Raw genomic sequence first — 19638 nt, 5'->3', positions numbered from 1 at the left:
TGCGACCATAAGGTCAAACAGTCCCCTAGAGTGAACGCATTAGTCCACTGAGCCACCAGCCCCAGGGTTAGATGTGGGGGGGAGGAGATTCTTCAAGAGTGTGGCGTGATTGCTAAATGTTCGTTTGTTTCCCTCAAAGGTGGATTGTGGCTATTTCCTGCTCTAAACTGTGTTCTGTGTGCTCGGTCCAATGTCCTTTAAAAGTGAAGTGTACATATATATATATATAGTACGTATGTATCATGCATTTAGAATATTTTGATGTGCTTTTGGTAGTCTCCATCAAAAGTACAGTGATGTATTTTTTTTATTCTAGTGGAGTTTTCTCGTATCTGGTGTCAGTGTTCAGTGTTGGTGTGAATTGTGTGCTGCTGTTTGTACGGACTCAGTTTGGGTGGCGATAACCGTCGTTCTCTCTTTTGCGTGAGGTTACATTCTCTTTGTCTGACTAAGTTTATGTTCTTCAGATGAAGGCGGTTGCTATCGAGTGGCCATTGGCGAGTGTGTACCTATTATATGTGTACCGTGCTACTGTCACCCTTTACTACAAGTTGCCGAGGAGAAGCTTTTCGCAGAAGCCAAATGGATTTTTTTTAACGTTAATTTTGCGGCTGCCAATGCTTGTTGAGAGATGTTTTCCCTTTCCTGTCAGCATGAAATTGGACTATTGGCAGATAAGGGCTTCCTTTGTGCAAGTGATACCTTGGGAGGAGCTGTGAATCTCGTCAGCCTCTCACCCGAGCGTGTGATCCTTTGCCTGTGTTTGCTGAAATCCTCACCTTCACTGTGAGCAACTGCGCAGCAGTACCAAATTCTTGTCCCTTTCGCTCTGTCCCCTCTATCTCTTAACTGTCCCCTGCTCTTGCCCCTGTCTGCCATATCTGTCCAGACTTCCATACATATCTTCCTTCTACCTGCCTCACGGTAGCTCTGTATCTCACTGCTTTTCTTCATTCACCCCGCCCCACCTTTCCTACACGTATCTCTCCACTTTCCCTTCTATCCAGTCTCCGGAGATATTTCCATTGTGCACTATGTCTAGCTCACCACTTCTCTCTCTTTTTTTCTACTAAATTACGTTAGGCCCTTTTTGTCCCCTTTCTTCTATCCCTTCATTTCACTCTTCTCTACGTGCTCCCATTCTCCCCTCAGTCTTTTTTATCTTTATTTACAGTTCACACATTTCTCCTCTTATGGTTTTCTTCTTTGTCTTGCGTTCTTTCTCTCCGGACCAACTCCTCTTTCTCTGCTCTCTAGGCTCTACATCTCGCTCCGGAACCTTTCCATTCTCCCTTGCATCTCTGAACCCTCTTCTTTTCTCTGTACTACCTGTTTTTCTCCACTCTTTCATTTGCTCTTCACTCTTAAGCTCTATTCTCCCTTGCATTTCTCTGTTCTCTTAACTCTTTCTCTCCTTCCCTTATCCCCTGCGTCTCTACGCACATTCCTCATCTGTCCTCTCCCTTTTATCTATCCATTCTCTGCATTTTCTCTTTATTCTTTCATCTATCTCCACTTTGTCTGGTGTATCTCTCCATTCTTTCATTCCTTATCCTTGTGATGTGTAGCTCCGTCGCCTGGCTCCCTTAACTATTTATAGTGTAAACACTGAGCCAGGCCCCAGGCAAGTGCAGGAAGAAAAATATGTGCGTTTGACCTGTTAAGTAAACTGCTGCCTAGACCCTTTGTACTCCGTAGAGGGCTTTTTAAGTGGGACAAAAACTGGGTTCCTCTTTCTCCCCCTACCATTGAAGGATATTAATGTTACTGTTTTATATTAATCTATGTACCCCTTCTTCCCCTTCTTGCCCCGCTCTTAATGTGGACATGATTCTTTTCCTTGGAACTGGAATAGATTGTACGGTATCTATCTATCTATCTATCTATCTATCTATCTATCTATGGCCCTCCCTCTATCTATCTAACTATCTATCGCCCTCCCTCTATCTATCTATCTATCTATCTATCTATCTATCTATCTATCTATCTATCTATCTATCTATCTATCTATGGCCCTCCCTCTATCTATCTAACTATCTATCGCCCTCCCTCTATCTATCTATCTATCTATCTATCTATCTATCTATCTATCTATCTATCTATCTATCTATCTATCTATCTATCTATCTATCTATCTATCTATCTATGGCCCTCCCTCTATCTATCTAACTATCTATCGCCCTCCCTCTATCTATCTATCTATCTATCTATCTATCTATCTATCTATCTATCTATCTATCTATCTATCTATCTATCTATCTATCTATGGCCCTCCCTCTATCTATTTAACTATCTATCGCCCTCCCTCTATCTATCTATCTATCTATCTATCTATCTATCTATCTATCTATCTATCTATCTATCGCCCTCCCTCTATCACCCTCCCTCTATCTATCTATCGCCCTCCCTCTATCTATCGCCCTCCCTCTATCTATCTATCACCCTCCCTCTATCACCCTCCCTCTATCTATCTATCGCCCTCCCTCTATCTATCTATCGCCCTCCTTCTATCTATCGCCCTCCTTCTATCTATCGCCCTCCTTCTATCTATCGCCCTCCCTCTATCTATCTATCGCCCTCATTCTATCTATCTATCGCCCTCATTCTATCTATCTATCGCCCTCATTCTATCTATCTATCGCCCTCATTCTATCTATCGCCCTCATTCTATCTATCGCCCTCATTCTATCTATCACCCTCATTCTATCTATCGCCCTCATTCTATCTATCGCCCTCCCTCTATCTATCGCCCTCCCTCTATCTATCGCCCTTCCTCTATCTATCGCCCTTCCTCTATCTATCGCCCTCCCTCTATCTATCGCCCTCCCTCTATCTATCTATCGCCCTCCCTCTATCTATCTATCGCCCTCATTCTATCTATCTATCGCCCTCATTCTATCTATCTATCGCCCTCATTCTATCTATCTATCGCCCTCATTCTATCTATCGCCCTCCCTTTATCTATCTATCGCCCTCCCTTTATCTATCTATCGCCCTCATTCTATCTATCTATCGCCCTCATTCTATCTATCTATCTATCGCCCTCATTCTATCTATCTATCTATCGCCCTCATTCTATCTATCTATCGCCCTCATTCTATCTATCTATCGCCCTCCCTCTATCTATCTATCGCCCTCATTCTATCTATCTATCGCCCTCATTCTATCTATCGCCCTCATTCTATCTATCGCCCTCCCTCTATCTATCGCCCTCCCTCTATCTATCGCCCTCCCTCTATCTATCGCCCTCCCTCTATCTATCTATCGCCCTCCCTCTATCTATCGCCCTCATTCTATCTATCTATCGCCCTCATTCTATCTATCTATCGCCCTCATTCTATCTATCTATCGCCCTCATTCTATCTATCTATCGCCCTCATTCTATCTATCTATCGCCCTCATTCTATCTATCGCCCTCCCTTTATCTATCTATCGCCCTCCCTCTATCTATCTATCGCCCTCATTCTATCTATCTATCGCCCTCATTCTATCTATCTATCTATCTATCGCCCTCATTCTATCTATCTATCTATCGCCCTCATTCTATCTATCTATCGCCCTCATTCTATCTATCTATCGCCCTCCCTCTATCTATCTATCGCCCTCCCTCTATCTATCTATCGCCCTCCCTCTATCTATCTATCGCCCTCCCTCTATCTATCGCCCTCATTCTATCTATCTATCGCCCTCATTCTATCTATCTATCGCCCTCATTCTATCTATCTATCGCCCTCATTCTATCTATTGCCCTCATTCTATCTATCTATCGCCCTCCCTCTATCTATCGCCCTCACTCTATCTATCTATCGCCCTCACTCTATCTATCTGTCACATCACCACAGCATCTCTCAGCACCATCACCGCATCACTCAGGGGCACCACAACATCACTATGCGCTACCACAACATCACTATGCGCTACCACAGCATCACTGAACGCCACAGCATCACTCGTCACCACCACATCACTCAGCGCCACCACAGCATCAATCTGTGAAACCATTCAACAACTGGTTCAAATATGTTCTCTCAATGTTTCAAGCTTTATTACAAATGTCACAAAAAGATGTTAATATTTCACTTCTGTTCTTGGATTTTCGTCACAATAAAATACACTGAACATAATCTTCGCAAAAGGTATTTACAAAAGTTTAAGCTATTGCCATTATAAATTACAATAACTTTTATTTAAGTATTAATTATTTAAAAAAATAAAAGCCATTGTTATTTGTAATATCGATACATCTAAGTCACGTAAATACAACACATACTGCATTACAAATGCTATAGGTGTCACATTTGTGAAAGGTAAACCTATTGGCATTGTAAATGACAAAGCTATTAATTTCGCTATTTTCAAAACCAACACATAAATAAAAAATGTGTCATTTACAATACCAATAGCTCAAACTTTCCTGATGCGAGACCTATTGCATTGCAAATGCTTGTTGTAAATTGGCATTATTATAGCACCTCTCCAGCTGTCTGGCCCATTGTTTGCTACGATGCAATTCTTGAAGAGAGGGCTTAGCAAATTAGACCATTCCACTACCGCTAATGCGGTCAGTTGTTCCTGCTGACTGAAATGAGGCCAATATTCATGCAATCTTATCTTTATCAGCTAAAACCTCCCTCCATTGCTCTTGATCTTCATGCAGGTGTCCCAGTTTGTCATCATGCAGATGGACTGGCCTAAGTTAATCTTCCACTGAGTGGTATAGGTTCGAGATATATTCTGTACACATAAGGGCTGAAAATGAGGGATATACCTTCAGGTTATTTTTGCTCATTGTTTTCTGTACTAATGACCAGAATTATGCAGAATTTGTAGTTTTTGCAGCTTCATGGAGTTCATTCTTTAGTGCTTCCTCCTCTTGCCTGGCAATTTCCCATAGTTTAATTCTGCATTCCAAATCTCGTCTATTCTTGTTGAGATACTTCTATTCTTGTGTGCTATTCTCAGGAGCTCGCTTAGTTTTTGTTTGAGATCTCTCTGTACCGACGGGCAATTGCTTGTTTGCCTTCTTCCTGAATCACTCTCCTTATCTGAGAATTTGTTATAGAGCTTCTCCAGGAACTCTGCCTAGTATGAGGGTAAGGATACCTGCTCCCTTGCTCCTATTTTTAGGATCTCTAGCAGTTCCTCCTTTTTTTCGTCTAATGGCACAGTTGATCATTTTGTACTTCGCATCCCAAAATTTCCGTCTCCTTTGCTGAATAATTGAATATGTTGGAGTCGGGTAGTTTCCTTAGAAAGAGTGCAGACTAGCCTTGCGTGGTCACTGGTTAGACTATGCAGGACTTGAAAATTGCTTATCTGAGGAAAGCTTTGGATAGATATCTAGATATAGTCAATTAAGTAGGAAATTGAGCTTGTTATATATGTGTAGGAATTTGCATGGTCCAAAATGATTTTTTCGTTGAGGGTTCTGAGGCTTAATGAATTAAGCGTGGTGGCAAGTTTGTCTCCAGGCTTTTCCTTATTGGTGTTACCCAGAACAATATCAGGGATGTGCCAAGTGGAATCTTCTTCTTGTTGCCATATGGCAGGATCTATAATTCCCAATAGAAACATGTTGAAATCTCCCACCATCTCCTAGCTGTCTGCAGCACATTTTAGCTGTGGGGTTCTAATTATTTTTGAGATTTCCCCAAGGCTTGAGGTGGAACATCTGCCACTCTCCAGACACTTTACTAGTGAAGATATTTAGTGATGTGTCTGCTCTTCTATCTGCCACCTCATAAAATATACTCCTCCCCTTTCTTTGCTCTTTTTGCAAACACAAATCATGCTGCCCCATTTCTTTTTCAAAATCAATGCCTGTGCTTCCATATATCAGACACCCAAGTAATTTATGTGGGACTGTGTGAGAGCCGAGGCACATACAGCCAAGAAAGCCAAACACCTGGCCACTGCATTCTTCCCAGCTCCAACATGTCATCCGGCATCAACTGCTTCTATCTCTCGCATGCTTCTACCCGGTGCAGCTCCACCAGATTTCTTGAAAGAGAGACATGATCCCTTTCTGTGTCCTAAGGAGCCACCACCTCACTGGTTGCCTCATAAAGACCCCAGAATGGTTTGCCCGTTCCTAGTGCATTGGACACTAGCCAAGTGTATTGCTCTCAAAGATTACTGGTTCCCCCAAGGACCTAATATCGTACCGCTGGTGCCGTGCACATTTTCTTGGCTCCACCAAGAAAAGGGGTGGACATTTTTAATGTGATTTTCACCAGTCTGGTTCATTTCATGCCTCCTGGTCTCTACAATTACATTTTTTAGAACTTAATTTAAGCTGTTCTTCCTTCTATGAGACAGAGCTAAGTGACCTGCTATGTTGCCCCTTCATCTCCTTTTAGCCTGCCCTCGGGTCTCACAGGAGTAGTACCCTGTGGACCTTATATCAGGCTGAGTCACCTGCTTCTGCTCCTCAGGTCACATGGCCACATGTACGGTACCTTTGTCTCTTGCAGGGGTCTAAGATACCAATTTCCAGGGCACCTCACTTAGAACAGGCCCACAAGTTTACAAGGAAAACCTCTATCAGGATTTTAGATACTCAAAAGGCACAATCAGGCATAAGTTAGATTGGCTAGGAAACAGTTGAGAATGGGCTAGTAAAAACTCAAGAATTTGGGAACACTAGACTTCTAATTTACAGACTGTTCAAGATACTTACTTCCTGGTTGTGGAACACTTCTCATTAATGGCAGAGCATTATTTAGGATGATTAATGACACACCGTCTTAGCCTGGCAGCATGTCATGATCTGGTGTGACTCCCCACTTTTGTACCAATTTGCACTTTCCTACATTCCTCACATTTGTTGCTTTTTCCCATCTTGGTTCACTTGTGGTTGATCTTCTATTAGGCTTTATTTTCACCCTAATGCTCCTATTTCTCCCCCCATCTCTTGCTTGCCATCTGTCTCAATCTGGTGGATTTGCAGTAGGATTCTGAGACTCAGCTGGATACCTCTTCTACCTAAGGAACAGCACAGCAAAATCTACCACTAAAACCAGTAAACCTCTGAAAATGCTAATATGTATTATTTGCTCACTATGGCTGAATTTTGTTTATGGGCAGTACCTTTGGCCCAAGTCTAGCCTGTCTTTAAATGTCTAACGTTGAGATGGAGTTTATCCAGGGTGATAGTAACCCCTACTCCACCAACATCACAATATTGTGCTGCTACATCAACGACATACTCTTACACCTTCTGTGAATGGATCAACACCCTGAAACCTTTCTTCTGATTCTCAAAGAACATATCCTCTGAGAACCTCCCCTTTCTGGATCTACTGATCACTTTTGAAGATGGTCACCTTCAGACCACTATATACAAAAAGCCAACAGACAGTAACAGCCTCTTACAGTATGACAGCCATCACCCAAAATACCTCAGGGATAACCAGCTGTTCGGACAATTCCTGTGACTATGCCATAACTGCAGCTCCCCCAGCGGTTACAAATCTCAAGAAGTTGATCTAACAACTAATCTGGAGGCACACCACTATCTGCCCCATGTTGTCAAACCAGCCTGTAAAAGGGATCGAGATTACAGTAGGACTTCACTACTGGAACCACAACCACTATTCCCAAATTACACTTTGACATGTGTGAGCTAATTCACACCACAATCTAACAAAATAAAGAAAATCATCATGAAACACTTGGGCATTTAACAAACAGGGTGCCACGAATACCCAAGCCCAAGGTTTGATCTAAACAAACCTATGACATCAAAGACACTATTGTTCACACCAGATTCAGGGCCATGACAAAACTCACACACACAACAATCTTTATGGGGTCTCCCCCCCCCGATGACAGTACATTTTCCCTATGCCTCATGTGGTATCTATGCCCTTACCGAACCTTCAGAAACTATCAGCTGGATAATACCAAGGTATAGACACAAAAGTCCCACACAATATGCAATCCCAAGAACTGCATATATATGATCACCGGTCCTTGTCGCAAATACTACATAGGAATGACCACTTGAGTAGTAAAAACTAGAATCATGGAACTTCGCAGTGGTATACGTTGCAAAAAAAACACCACAATACTGAGAACACACTATCTAGATGTGCACCATTCCCCTGATGGTCTACATTGGATTGTGCTGGAGGCACACCCTAATGTAACCAAGACCAATCTTTTCTGAAGAGAACAGGGATTGATCTTTTATTTGTCCACACGTCTGACAGATCTCAATGATGAGATACCATGGGGTGAGATACATTTCTGAGATTCCACAAGGATTCACTACAACATCCTTCCCCCTTTTCAGTGCCCACACCACAATTAACCTCTTCTGACGTAGCCACTCTGTGGGCTGACACTCTCCAGAACCCTTTCCATTTATGGTAAGTCAATACTGACGATGGTCCAGTACTAGCACATGGGGGGACATGCCCTTCACCCAATTAACAACTAGATACTGCGGTACTTTCATACACCTACCACTCACCACATATCAGCGGACCCACCACAGACCAGTGACCAACCCATAGTTGCTCTTGCGCAGTTTGGGGAAGATCTATCTGGCCACCCCATTATTCCCTGCAACCTGCCAGTGTGACACCCCAACACAGGCCCCCCATACATATGACACACTTTTTAAAATTGTCCTCCTGTCCCCTAAACTGTATCTGATGGGTCATTGCATCAGAAGCGATTTAGTCTACGTACTTCCCTAATCAATAACCCTCCGCCTGGGATTTCACAGCTCTAGTCATTACTTTGATACAGAAGTCCGCTCCCCTCCAATATGGCACCGGACTTCTGCCTCACCACAAGTCAAGTAGCAGTCCAGAATCACGGATCTGTCACTCTTTACCATGTCTGGTCTGCTCGTGCATCACTCCAGCGGTAGCAGAGGTTGGGGTAGGTCGCACGCTGTGCATGTTGACAACCACCGTGAGTATACACCATATCTTAGCCTATTTCCTGACCTTGGAGAATTCGACAACTGATTCCAAGCGTTCACATTTTTAAGGTCGTGAAGATTTGCCGCAATCACTTCTGACACAGTAATGAGAAGAAACATGTTGACCTACACTAGATTTTAGAGCCAATGTGGACCATTATATCCACCGTTGGCCACCACCTGTTTTTATCATAACAGAGTGCTCCACACATAAAAAATAATCTTTTAGATTTAGATTACCTCTAATTATTTTTAGAATCACCACACACCAATGCCTACTCACTAAGAGCACCTCTACACCTCAAACTTAACATCTGCACTGCAGCATCAAAAGAACTCCGGCAAAGCACCCCCCCGGACCAGTTGGGCATTGCAACACCAGCCAATGAGGATCAGCCCTTGATAATTTTAAGTATGGTGGGACCAATCAACTCCCAGCTTTTCCTGAGTAGGTCCAAAATAAATAAAACTGTAATACTGGTTACTGCCCTTCAAGACTTCAAAGAGTCCTCGTCTGGTGCCAGATGTCTGCCTTCTCCTCTTTATCAGAGTGGGAAGGGCGCACTCAGGCTTGTCAGTGTGATGTCAGTTAAACAGCGTATGCTAATTTGTTCCCTACCCTCTTCCTCTGCTAGGAGAAGGCTAATCCTAGGAAAAAGGCTTACTGTCTTGTGTGCACCATTATCCACCTTCGAGGAAGCTTTATAATTAACCTCGACCAGCAGGTTAGTTGAGTGCCCAAATCAAATTATGAACTGGCTCGGGGTAATATTCGAAAAAACAAAATATGTTAAGGAGTACAGGTCAGGAGGAAACATGGCGGTCATAAGCTAAGCGATTGCGGCTCCTGTTCCCTTGGGTCAGTGTCTGGTCTCAAGCAGGGTCCCCCAGAATGTCATATTTAATTTAAGTATTCTTTTTCTCATATACCTCTAACTTGCGGACCTTTGGCTTCTTTCCATTCAGCTCTTTTTCTCAGTTTTTTCATTTTCTCCTGGGTATGGCCCCGGAGCTCCATGGAAGCTCACCGGCGTTCCTAGCCTCGCAATGGGAAGGCGTGGCTCGGGAGTGGATAGCGCAGCGGAGTTGTCTGTTTCCAGGTCTGAGTTACTGACGGCAGAGTCAGCACTGGGGATTACATCAGTGTGAACCCCGGTTGTAGTGGCGGTGGAGACGCCGTGGCTGAGCCGGCTGAGTTGGTCCACCAGGTAGGGTATCTGGAGCCTGGTTCTGGTCATAAGGCTATTGCAGCTCATACTCAACAAAAATGTAAGAGCTTACTTGGATTTGGATTTGGACTTTTGCAGGACTTTCATTTCGGCTGCGTGCGTGAATGCCATCATATGAAGTCTCTTGATTTGAAGTTTATTGATTTGAGTACCCAAGTTTCAAGTAAAGGAGATAGGTCTGCTAACTGAACGGAGACAAGTGAGCTGCAGCAATTCGACTTTCCACCACCTAAAGCCTGCATATACACTCTGCGCGCCAGGGCAGCTCAGTCCTATGCCAACATCGACATTTCTCAAGTATCTCTGCCCACTAGAGTTTCCCCACCCGTAATTGAAGTACGAGTGTCAGATAAACATGCCAAGATCAAAGAAGTCCAAGGAGTCAACACAGAACCGGCTGTTGGGGCTAAAGGAAGAGGGAGGGGCAGGGGTAGGGGGGTGAAACCGGCAACATCCAATGTTAAAATAACCCCCTCTTTAAAATCGTTCTATAAGGTCTTGTCTACATCCTCTTCCACAATCTTGGGCCTAGGTAAGGAAATCCCCAGCAGGCTGCATTCTGATATATTATCAGAGTCCGCTCACTTCCGTTCTCTCAACATGTCGGACTCTCGGCAATGCAACATGACTCTCCAGATATTCCGGGTCCTCTGTGTGAAGTGGTGATGTGTTTCAGGAAATCTGGGGCTTCTGGGGTTTCCCTTTCTGCCTTTCATCCTGCAGTTGGCCTCCTGAATAGGAGTACTCCTTTAGAGGCTAGCCAGTCATATGAAGGCCAACAAGAATCTCCCTCTTTGGTTGATGATTCAGTGATCCCACCAGGTTCATCAGGCTCATCAGGCTCCTTGGCGGAAATCTTATTGTCTCTAAAAGATGAGAAACAGGTTCACAGTCTCGGAGACAAACCAGGCAACGATTCAAGCCTCCTGTGTGGTGTTAGCACAGAAGTTTGAGGAGGTTTCATTAACAACTGACGCATTGGAACAGGAGTTACCGAAAATTAAGGAGGCACTCCATACCTCAACAATGGAAATGGCCAAACTAGCAACCCAGAACAAAGGACTGAAGGAAGATCTTATCAATGTCCTTGAAGCGCTTAAAGGTCAAGATATCAGGGAGTTTGTGATATTCCTGCTAAGAGAAAAAAGTGGTGAAGAATTCTCCCGACATAGATCTTGCCCAGGAAATAAAACGGGTACACCGTGACCCATTTAAAAGGAATCCAGCTAAACAGAAGCCTAGCAAATTTTAATCAACTTCCTAACAAATACTGTTAAGGAAGCAATTCTTTCCTCGGCTTTAAAGGAAGGCTGTATAACATCTAAATTCTTCTCTATTCCATTTTCTTTAACCATTAGATTGGTTGTATCCCACATCACTGCAACAAAACAGTGGGAGCTGGGCAAAAGAATGGAGGTTTTATATAAGCTGGGGGCTGAGGCTCAATTGAAGCTCCTGCCTCTCTGCGCATTATGTGGAGCAATCATATGTAAATGTTTCGCTGAGTTGAGGAAGTTGATTCACCTATAAAAAAAATTAAAAGTCGGGTATATGTAGAGGAAGGCGGAAACAAGGAGGCCCCCTGGCCAGTGAGAATAGTGATAAAAATATTAAACTATTCTTTTTCCTAATGGCCCTAGGGTCACAGGCCGAATAGGAGTTGGCCTAATAGAAGGGAGGGTTCCCCGAGGGAATGGGGGTTACTGGGAGGAGTGAGGGGGGGGGGGCGGTGGTAGGTTGCACAGGGTGGGGAGCAGTGGGAACAAAAATTAAAAATATCCTCAATCTCACATTTTTAAGTGATTGGCTGTTCTGGGTTTCACCATCACATGGCAGGTATTATTCATTTGAGTAGCGAGATTAAGCTAATTACGTGTAATGTCAATGGGTTAAGGTACCCCCGTAGACAAAGATTTGTTCTGAAGTATCTAGAATTATCCCTTGCTCAAATTTGTTTGATTCAGGAGACACATTTAAGTAATTCAGAGTGTAGTATTATATTCCCTAAATATCCCTGGGTAAAATACTTTTGTTCCTCTGAACAGAGAGTCCACAGCAAGGGAGTGGCCATATTAATGAAACAGGGTGCAGGATGTTCTATTAAATCTATCCATTCGGATCAGTCAGAGAGGTGGATAGTGGCCTTATTAGACTGTGGTGGCCTAGAGTTAACATGTCCTCCTTTTATGGTCCTAATATTGACAATCCGATATATATTTGTAAATGATAGTTTAGCCTGCTTGAAGTAGTTTTGCCGATATTAATTGGAGGCGATTTTAATGTTCTTCTCGACCCCCTGAAAGATCCAATCAGAGCCACTATGTGGGGGCCCCCCGAATACGACGAGCATTGAAAAACATGATACACGATTTGGAGCTTGTGGATGTCTGGAGGGTAAAGATGGGTGACAAACAGGGGTTTACATTTCATAGCAAGAAGCACAGGCACTCCTCTAGAATTGACTATGTCTTAACATACAGGTCAAGTTTGGATAATATCACTGGTATAACTGTTTTGCCAAGTCATGTATCAGACCATGCCCCGGTATTGTTTTCCTTTGTGGGAAAAAGGCCTAATTTACAGCCCAGATGGACACTTAAAAGGTCAATGCTGTCAGATGCTGATATAGCTAGGGCTCTTAAATCGGCCACTGTAGACTATTTTGCTATTAATATCGGTTCGACCTCCATGGATTACGTTTGGGATGCCTTTAAAGCTAACAAAAGAGGCATCTTACATAGTCTTATCTGTTCCAAGAATAGGGCAGAGACTCTGGAGACACAGACCCTGGAAAGGGAAATTCTTTTATTGGAGGAAGGGTGGGAGCACTGAAAGGCTCTCACAAGTCAAGAGAGACTTGGAAGATGCCCACCAGGAATGTAGGGGGAGGCTAGACCACAAGTGCAGGGCACAGGGGATGAATAAAGGTATGCATAACTTTGAGTATGGAGAGAGGGCAGGAGTCCTATTGGCATGGAAAGCAAGAGTGGATCACATAAAAAATAACATCAATGAATTAATAATAAATGAAAGTGGAGAAAAGTCAAGTAGCTTGGAGGATATGCAAGCCTGCCTTCTCTCTTTATTCTCAGAACTATACAGGGAAGAAACAGTCACTACCACTGAAACCCTTCAAACTTGGCTGAAAGGAAAATCTGTGCCAACTTTGACAAATGAGGGTCGTGAAAGCCTAGACGCCCCAATCACTGAGAACGAAATCAAAGACCAAATAAGCAAGTGTAAAAACAATAAGGCAGCAAGTACAGACGCACTTCCTAGTGAGGTTTATAAACTCCTCATGGATGAATTTGTCCCGATATTGGGCTATTCAACTCAGTGTATAGCTTGGAAGGTCAGGCCCCGAGATCCTGAAATGAAGCAAATATCGTACTAATTTTGAAACCTGGGAAGGATCCTTTAAAATCAGACTCCTACGTACCAATCTCGCTGCTGAATGCCGATTATAAGATCTTTATGAGTGTTCTTGCAGGGAGATTGGTCAAGTTGTTTCCTCAGCTGATAAACTCGGACCAAAAAGGTTTCATCACCGGGAGATATATCCAGGAGCAGATGCAACAGCTAATTGGTAACATTGACTTGGCAATGGGGCGATCGGAACCCTTGGCCATTGTGGCACTAGACATGGCCAAGGCTTTCGATAGAGTCTGCTGGGTATACCTCTGGGAGGTCATTAGGCAGATAGGCTTTGGTCCTATTTTTGTTCAGAATTTGATAAAGTGCTATCAGGGAGCCTCTGCAAAAATCTTGTTAAATGGTATGTTAACTTCTAGTTCTAACATTCAAAGAGGAACTAGACAGGGCTGTCCTATCTCTCCATTGTTGTTCAACGTCTACATAGAGCCATTGGCAAAGCTATAAGATCAGATGTCTTGATTTCCCCTTTAAATCTCAGCAATATTGTAGGAAGTTGGCTCTTTATGCTGATGATTAACTGTTATACACCGACAATCTGGGGGTGGTTATCCCTAGGGTTGAAGCATTGTTGGAAGAATTTGGCTCATTATCAGGATATATGGCTAACACCGCCAAAACAGAGGTGATGTGTTGGAATATCGATAGTTGGGAGGGGTACCATGAGTAATGAGTTCAAATATCTGGGCATCACCATTGTTAAAGATATTGATAAAATCACTCAGATTAATCTGAATAAGACCATAAAAGAAGTGGACCATCTATTTGCAAGATAGAAAAATCTCCCATTAACAGTCTTTGTCAGGGTCAACTTGGTAAAAATGGTTATTCGACCCAAGGTGACATTATTGTTTAATGCGATCCCTCTTGAATTCCCTAGTAAAGATATTTGTAAAATCCAAAGTAAGATTGGAAGCTTCATCTGGGCAAATAAGGGTGCAATATTGTCATGGAAGAAGCTGAGAGGCAGGCTCACTAAAGGAGGGTTAGCTCTTCCAGATATTAGTTGGTACTCAGTTGCCTTCCAATTTAAAAACATCAGGATGTTACTTGTAAAACCGGAAGAGACATCTTGGGGCAGACTATTGGGGGAAATGTTGAAGATGGAGGGTGGCGGTGGTGGTGATGGCTTTCTCTATAAATTTCGGGCACCTAGGTTCTTCAAAAAGGTGCACCTGAAAGTACTCAGGGCAGAACCTTAGTCTCTGGTATAAGGTCAGATATAGATGGGGGATTGGGTACTATTCAGATTTTGCCCCAGTTTGGGATTCCCCTGCGACTCCATCATGCTTGAAGGACAGCCTTGCAACCCCAATTAAAAGGATGGGTATTACTATTTGGTCTAAACGTCTATTATTTGATGGAGTGCTCCCCTGGGAGTTTTTAAGAGCGAAGGTTGGAAGCAGTCTTTCTAGATTTAAATATTTATAACTAGCTTCCTGGGTTACTGTGGAAAAGGAGGATAAACAAGGAAATTGGGAGTCAGAGCAATCTTTGCAGGAAGTACATGTTAAAAGAAAGGAGGTTTCTATCTGGCACAAGAAGTTTTTGGAGGTGGAAGATTTGGAACATCCCCGCAGTATGTAGTTTGTAATCAGTCTCCCTCAGAGCCTGTGATTGAAGCCCTATATGAACCTTCCTTGAAGCTTCTTTATAAATATATTAAACTGGCCAGCCTAAAAAATAACAATTTCTTTGTTATTTATAGGCTTTACTATCCACCTGAAAAGATCACTAAGTGTGAACCACTATCCTCCCCCAAATGTCTAAGATGTAATCTTTTCAATGCTAATGACATCCATATTTTTCATGAATGTCCTGAACTTAGAGCTTTTTAGAGGGGGGTGGGGGACGTTTTAAGCAATATTTTTAAATTTATAATCAAGGTTAACGTCTCCTTGGTAATATTTGGGGATGATGGAGAGATTGGAAAGAATCTTCAGCGGGTTCATAGAGGATTGTTGTTATACCTGGTATTAATAGCCTGAAGAGAAATCTCATGAAGTGGACCCCAACGAGTGAGGATTTTCTTAAAAGCTGTGTTTGCCATGGTGCGTTTGGATCAGGGGGAGAGACTGAGAGCAGTGTGAACATCTGGCAGGCCCTACTATGGTGGGCTAAGGAGCTGAATTTAGTATAACTCCTTTCTAGTAAAAAACGGTCCTATCCATGCCATGCTGTCTTTCATCCGCTTTGTGCATTCAATTGGCCAAGGGATTATATTTGGCACACATCCACACAACTTTACACAGCTGGCAACCTTACTTCACTACAGGTATGGGCATGCACTTGCCATGATTAACTTATTTGTGTGTAATCATATAATTTCATAACACACAGAGGCATCTCCATAGTTCATACCAATAAGCCCTGTGAACTGTCACTGAGGGGTATAGGCCCTGTCAAACTTAGAAAATGGCAACCACTAAAGCTTATACCATTTGAGTAGCTACAGAGTGTCACACATCTCTTAACTGAGCTCGCTCACTTGCACCTGTACATGACTCCTCTGGCAATCATCATTTAGACCCAGGGACTCAAACTGCTGTCACACACTGATAACACCCAGATCATACTTTGACTCTCATGTGACCGCAACGGGAAACATCACTTACAACGCAACTTTTACCACGCAGTGCCTTTACGACGCAACTTTTACAACGCAAACCATTACAACGCATAGCACTGGGGGGCGCTCTAGGATAGGGAATGTATTTAATATACTATCCAACACCTTCCCTACTATCCACGGGGACTGGAGTTGGAATAGTAAATTAAATAAATCACTATCCAGCGCCTAAAAGCACTATGCGTTGTAATGATATGCGATGTAAAAACCGCGTTGTAAAGGCATGCGATGTAAAAGTATGAGTTGTAACGTCATACATCCGACAGAAACACCACCAAAATATGTTATATGCAATTGACCAACATTTCTACCTGTATGTGACACCTATAGCTCAAGATGAACCCAAGATAGTTGTAATGATATTCCTACATGTATATACCCTGATTGGCCACACAACTAGGCCCAAACACCTAACCCTCCATCCATTTGCATCACCCTAGACACCTTCCTATCACATCCCTATTCCCTTTTTTACTTCCTGCTGATTTGACATATGTGTCATAGTCAGACATTTCTTTTTAGACCTCCCTCCTGACACCTGACACCTGACACACCTTCACACAGGCCCACATCACATGTAGGATGTAGTGCACTAATGCCCTCTTCTATGCCATCTCTTCACTGCTGCTACACACGTGTGACACAATTAGACACAGCAGTGCATGACTATCGCTCAGGCTACCTTGCAGTACACACATCACAACTCACCTCCTTGCTATCCAATGGCTCCTCATTCATACACACTGCCAGTTCACTTGGCTCCGCCTCAACTATATGGCACTACATTACAGTGGCCCACTAAGATCACACATCAGCTAAGCTTAAAAAAACACTTACGGTCCCCTGGTGTGCATCACTTCTATTCACCCCCTCCCCCAGTATTCAATGTAAATGGCAGGAGGTAGGGTGGCCTCTAACAAGGCAGGTAACACTTGTGTAATATCCCCGTGCACATCAGGACAGCTGCGTGCAATGTAGTTTCATGCTAGTGATTCTACGTGTGGCTCTTTAAATGATCCTACTTGGAGATACTTCACATACTCAATACCTGGATCCCTTCTCAAATGGGGGATTAATCCTCTGCCAAACCCATTCCATGTGATTACTTTACACTCCAATTTTGGCTGAGTAGTCCCAAAACAGACAAACTTACCTCATGGTGCAAGGGGTCCTGCGTTGTCTCAGTTAGGTTGCACTGAGTTCGGGTGTCCATGTATGATGTGCTGCTCCAGTCCACGTTTTTTTCTTTGTATTGTGGGACTTGTTGTCCTGATCAGTCGTGTTATACATTCCACTACAAGTCCCATTATTCAAAGGAAAATCTGGACTGGGGCAGTGCATCACACATGGACCTGGCAAACTTGACAGTGCTGTACGGGGCTGTACTATATGTAACTGGGAAGAATGGCTTACATGTATGAAATTAAATGAAAAGGAAATTTATAGAGGGCAAAACATTCACCCAAGGGTACCATGGCGCTGGCTCAACACAGAACTTACCAGACCAACAAAGGCAGCCTCAAAGGTTAAAAAGCCATGTTTTTAATGCCTTCCTAAATGGCAACAGGTGTGTTTCTTCCTTAAGCCATAAAGGTAATGAATTCCAAAATCTGGTCTTGCTGACCAGAAAACTCCTACCACCCCAGGAACACTTTTTAAACCTGGGAACTACCAAATTATGAAGGCGTGCTGAGGGAAGCTGGCGGGCCGGGACATATGGCAGCAATGTTCTGTTTTTAAAAAGCCGGTCCTACACCATTAGTGGCTTTGAATGCAATCCAGAGTGCCTTGAACTCTATCCGCCTCTTCACTGGCAACCAGTGAAGCTTTTTGAACACCATGGAGGCTGATAGATGTTTTGGGATATTCAGCAAAAGACGCACTGCAGCATTCTTCACAATCTGCTGCCTATTAAGGCATCTTTTGTGAAGGTTCATGAAGAGACCATTGCAATAATCGGCTCTGGACAGAACAAGAGTCGCAACCACTAATTTCTTCAAATCAACTGGGATGAATGGAAGAATCCTTCTTAAAAAAATGTAAATATGGAAGGAAGCAGATGTAACCTGATTAACATGGTCCTCAAAAGAGAGCATGAAGTCAAACGTGAACCCCACTTTTTTAACCTTGTTTTTTGGAATGGGGAGAGAGAATAACTCTGAAGGCCACAGAGCAGTGGCCCAAAAATGTGTATGATTGCCAGTCAGTCAGTCATAAAGCTTTATTCGAGTTGCATACTCATAAAAGCACAACATACATTTTAAAACAACATAATTAGTAATTCAATCAAATAGATTTTATAAAACAGTTGTGCAAGCTTTGAAAAATATAAAAATGACACATAATAAAACAATTATCAAATCAAATTAATAGAAAGGGCTCTTCGCCTAATGGACCAGGCCCACCCCAAATATTTAGCTGTACCCATAACAATAGGCTCCTCAGTGGTGGTGCAGATAATTCTCTGTGCCTCAACTGCACTATTTATCCCGAGTTTCTTGCAAACTGGAGCTAACCAAACCCTTCTTGGGGTGGCGTAGGCATTACAAGCAAATAGGAAGTGACCCACACTTTCATTGGCTGTACCACAAGCTGGGCAGCACAGGGTATTCAAGCTCTTCCACCTGCCTGTTAAATATCTTAGGGGGAGGGAGCCAGATCTTAGCTGGAAAAACAACTTCCTGTCCATGGGGACAGTAATACTGTCCCAATACTGTTCTAACACGGGACACATTTTGGTTTCCAGAAAGCGGCCACCCATTGAATCAGATTTAGCCCCCCTCCAAAGCCTACCATCTATCCACTCCCAATACATAGTTTTAAGGGTATTTTGGCTTGGAAAAACTTCCCCCGCACGGTTGTTCCATAGATTGGAAAGACCCAGTTCGCCTAGCATGACCCTTAAATTTTTCAGCCAAGGTATTTTATGAAAGGTGTCAATTTTAATTATTGCTAGGAACCCATCTGCATAGTGCCTAATCTCGGGAGTAGACCAGAGACGTCTCCAATATAGGATTGGACGCAGTCGTGCTCGATCGCTAACAGTTCTTCTCCCGAGATCGAGACTAAGCGGGATTAATGGGGTACTCTGGGGAAGTCCCGTAATTCCCCTAAGAAACCTGTTCTCTACTATCTGTAGGGAGGTGAGCTTTTCAAAGCCCCACAGTTCTGCCCCGTAAAGGGCGGGCCCTATTGCCTTAGCATCATATACAGCAAGGACAGGTTTTATGAGCTTCGTTTTTGATCTTTTATGCTCCACCCGTAAAGCCCCCGAAATCTGCACATGTTTTAGGACCGCTTTTTCTATATGGCGGGACCAGCCCTGGTTGGTTGCTATTTGTACTCCTAAATAGGTGAACTCCCTGACTATCTCAAGCTCGATGTTATTCATATATATCCTAGGGCAAGGTTTA

This window comes from Lissotriton helveticus, chromosome 10 (assembly GCF_964261635.1).
Source record: "Lissotriton helveticus chromosome 10, aLisHel1.1, whole genome shotgun sequence".
NCBI classification, from domain to species: domain Eukaryota; kingdom Metazoa; phylum Chordata; class Amphibia; order Caudata; family Salamandridae; genus Lissotriton; species Lissotriton helveticus.
The sequence above is the reverse complement of the archived record's forward strand: the minus strand, read 5'-3'. Positions refer to the sequence as shown.